At 47.3% G+C, this 3671-nt stretch overlaps 1 pseudogene; it reads left to right on the forward strand.

Annotated features, from left to right (window-relative positions):
• Nucleotides 1-864: 864 nt before the first annotated feature.
• LOC128123838 (26S proteasome non-ATPase regulatory subunit 8-like) lies at nucleotides 865-2877 on the forward strand (annotated as a pseudogene).
• The last annotated feature ends 794 nt before the right edge of the window (nucleotides 2878-3671 follow it).

Raw genomic sequence — 3671 nt, forward strand, 5'->3', positions numbered from 1 at the left:
AAGGAGGCTTTTGATTGTTGGGCTTCTATAGCTTGATATCTGGACCTTGGTAGTCAGCCTTAGGAGGAGGAATTGGCCAAATAAGGGAATACAGCTTGGTGTCTGGCTTCAGGAATGTAAGGTAAGGGTTTTTAACTAGGCAGAGGGAATTGGGGAGAAAGGGCAAGGCTGCCAGAACGTGTTTTCCAGGCCTGGGCTGGCTAGAGTCCCTTCCGCAACAGTGTCAAGAGTTCAAAGCTGGGGCTGGGGAGGTGGCTCCGCTGTTAAGAGCACTTGTTGCTCTTGCAGAGGACCCAGGTTAGATTCCTAACACTCACCTGGCGGCTCACAACCATCCTTAACTCCTGTTCCAGGGGGCCTGATGCCCTCTTCTGACCTTCTTGGGCACCAAGCACACATGTGGTGCACATAAGCATAGACAAAACACTCACACATAAAATAAAATAAATAAATAATAATAATATGAATTTAAAGCCAACACAAATGACAGTTTAAGGCCATCCTGAGTTATGAGAACCTAGACAAAACAAAAGAATAATTTTCAGAAGGCAGTAATACTCTCCTGTGCATCAGATTAGTAGGGTTTGGGGTTGTGATGACCTTGAGGTTTGGAAGGCTCCTCAAAGGTCAAGCCAGGGGCTGAGGTAGAGCTCTATTGTGGAGTACCTGCTTAGTATTCCAAGGCCCTGGGTGTAATCTCCAGTACCTCATAACCAGAAACAAGACCCAAGGCCAAGCCACAGGCAGGCTTTGTCTGCAGCCGGGAAGCAGCATTCCAGTCCCTTCCCTGGTCTTTGTTCCTCTGCTGACTGGCACTTTGGGCTTGCCATCTGATTCTCTTCTTGTCATCACTCCTGCTGGGACATGGTGCTGCCTCCTGCCATCCTGGTGACTAAATTTGGCCAGCTCTGGACACATCTTTTGTTCCATGCATCAGGTTCTGGCAATTGGCCTGGTCTCTTGCTGGGAACTAAATCACCTTAGGCTGCCCCTGGTTTGGTTTGGCTTCTTGAATCTCCAAACAACGGTTTGGATTACATACGTCACACACTGCACACCAAAATAGAAGCCAAGCAAATCGATGATTTACTCTTTTTTTTTTTTTTTAAAGCTATACAAGTATTTAAAAAGCAATGGGCATGTTAGATCACACCTCTAATCCCAGCACTCAGGAGGCAGAGACAGGTGACTCTCTATGAGTTCGAGGCAGGCCTAACTTACATAGTGAGTTCTAGGACAGCCAGGGTTGTGTAGAGTGGCACTGTTTAAAAGAAAAAAAAAAAGAATGGACAATAGAATATGGTGTTGCAGGCAGGCCTAAAAACCATCGATGGCAGCAGGAGAATTCTGAGAGTTCAAGGCCAGCCTGAGCCACATGGTGAATTTGAGGCCAGCTTGAGCTACATAGTAAGACCTTGTCTGAAAATCAAAATAAAGCAAGGGCTGATCATGTAGCTCCACCAGAGAGCACTTGCCTAGCAAGTGCAGGGCCTTGACTTAGACCCCACCACCAAATCGTAGACAAATGCCTTTATCATTTTGTCATAAGGGCAGCCTTTTAAAATATGATTCAAGAAGTCCAGAAGCCTCCAAAGTCTGATCAATTCAACTATTAAAAAAAAAAAAAAACAGGTCACACCTATAATCTCAGCACTGAGGAGGCTGAAGCAAGGAGGTACATGGAAAGTTCAAGGCCAGCCTGGGCTATAGAGTGAGATCTTAGTTTAAAATAAATTTAAATCCAGGCAAGCTGGAGAGATGGCTCAGTGGTTAAGAGCACAGGTTTTTCTTCTAGAGGACCTGAGTTTGATTCCCAGCACCTTCATGGTGTTTCACAACTACCCGTAACTCTAGTTCCAGAGGACCCAACACCATCTTCTGGGCTTCATAGGCCTAGGGCTTAGGGCCATCTTGGTCACAGGTCCTGAAGGCTGTGGCCAACATGGATGAGCAACTCAAGGGGGGTGAACTGGGAGAGCCCGAATCTTAGCAGGTGTGAAGAGCTGGGCTGCTTGCTGCGTCTGCTGGGGCTCAAACTTCTTGCCAACCACAGGGTCCAAACTGGCCAAACAGCCGCTCATTCTGGCCTGTGACGTACTGGAGAGACTGGCCACGTGGAGCATCCTCCGCAGACATGCCCTCCAAGAGCTACACGGCTCAATTCAAACGCTACTTTTTTGATTATAAAGAACTGCTCCCCAAGTCAGCATACATGCACACCAGATCCTGGGCCCCAGCCTCCTTTTCCTGGTATTCCGTACCCTCCTGAGTTCCACGGAGAATTAGAATGCCTGCCTGCCAAGGACATCCAGACCAATGTCTGCATCAAGCATCCCGTGTCTCTCTAGCAATACCCAGTGGAGGCTAGCCACAACGTTTTCCCCCACCAAGAGCTTCCTTGCCATCCTGTTTGCTGCTGTTGGGGATGTAAGGCTTATGACAAAATCCTTTTCTCCGAGACCACCTGGGTGCTCTTCTTCAGCACGCAGGAAAAGATGGCAGATTGTGCCAAAGTTGAGGTTGGTTCCCAGGCCCCCACAACTACTGCAGCTTTGCCGTTCAACAGCAGAAGCAGAAAGACAGTGGCATCCCCTCCACTGAGCTACACAAACAGATTATCAATCAGGCCTGGCAGCTGGAGATGCTCGTCGGAGTCTGGCTAGGCACTCATGGCTTGCTCAAAACCCCAGCGCCTGCTACCTCAGTGAACGTGGACTGACATCTTAAACGAACCATGAAAACCAGTCATGTCCTGCCTGGCACAAGCACTCAGTTTATAGTCCTTCGTGCGGGGCAGAGGGTTCTTCTCTCCTTTTTTTCTCATAACTTGGATTCATCTGTTCATCATAAGCTTCAGCATTTTTTTATGTGCCATTTAAAAAAAAAGGGGGGGGGTTAATGCCAAGCATGGTGGTAAATGCCTGTAATCCCAGCACTGTAGAGGCCGAGACAGGAATATCTTAAGCTCCAGGGAAACCCCAGGAGATATCTATGATATCTTGTCTATCTATATTGTTCAATAACACACTGAGAGTTTAGATCTTGTTTGAGAGATAACTTAATTAACTAATAATAGTTATTACATATACTTCTGGGAACCAAGATGTTGTAACTTTACAGGTTAAAAAAAAATTGCCGCCGGGTGGTGGTGGCGCACGCCTTTAATCCCAGCACTCGGGAGGCAGAGCCAGGTGGATCTCTGTGAGTTCGAGGCCAGCCTGGACTACCAAGCGAGTCCCAGGAAAGGCGCAAAGCTACACAGAGAAACCCTGTCTCGAAAAACGAAAAAAAAAAAAAATTGTAATACACGTGTCCTGTGGCTTGTCATTTCACGGTTTCTTCCCCAATTCTGTGTGTCAGGAGAGAGTCACTGATTTCAGTAACCAGCTACAAGGGAAGACAGGAAATGGAGTGTGAGTGAGTGTGTGTGTGTGTGTGTGTGTGTGTGTGTGTGTGTAAATCTAAGATTTTCCTGGGACTCAGTGAATCTTTCTTTACCCTCCTTTACTCTCCCTCCTCTGTGTGTGTGTGTGTGTGTGTGTGTGTGTGTGTGTGTGTGTGTGTGTGTGTGATATACAAAGTGTGGGTGCACACGAATGCTAAGTCCAGAGGACTTCAGGTGTCCTACTCAACCAGTCTTCTCCACTTAATTCCTTTGAGACAGAGTCTCA

Source organism: Peromyscus californicus, unplaced genomic scaffold, assembly GCF_007827085.1.
Source record: "Peromyscus californicus insignis strain IS unplaced genomic scaffold, ASM782708v3 Scaffold_4__1_contigs__length_199733344, whole genome shotgun sequence".
Lineage (NCBI taxonomy): Eukaryota > Metazoa > Chordata > Mammalia > Rodentia > Cricetidae > Peromyscus > Peromyscus californicus.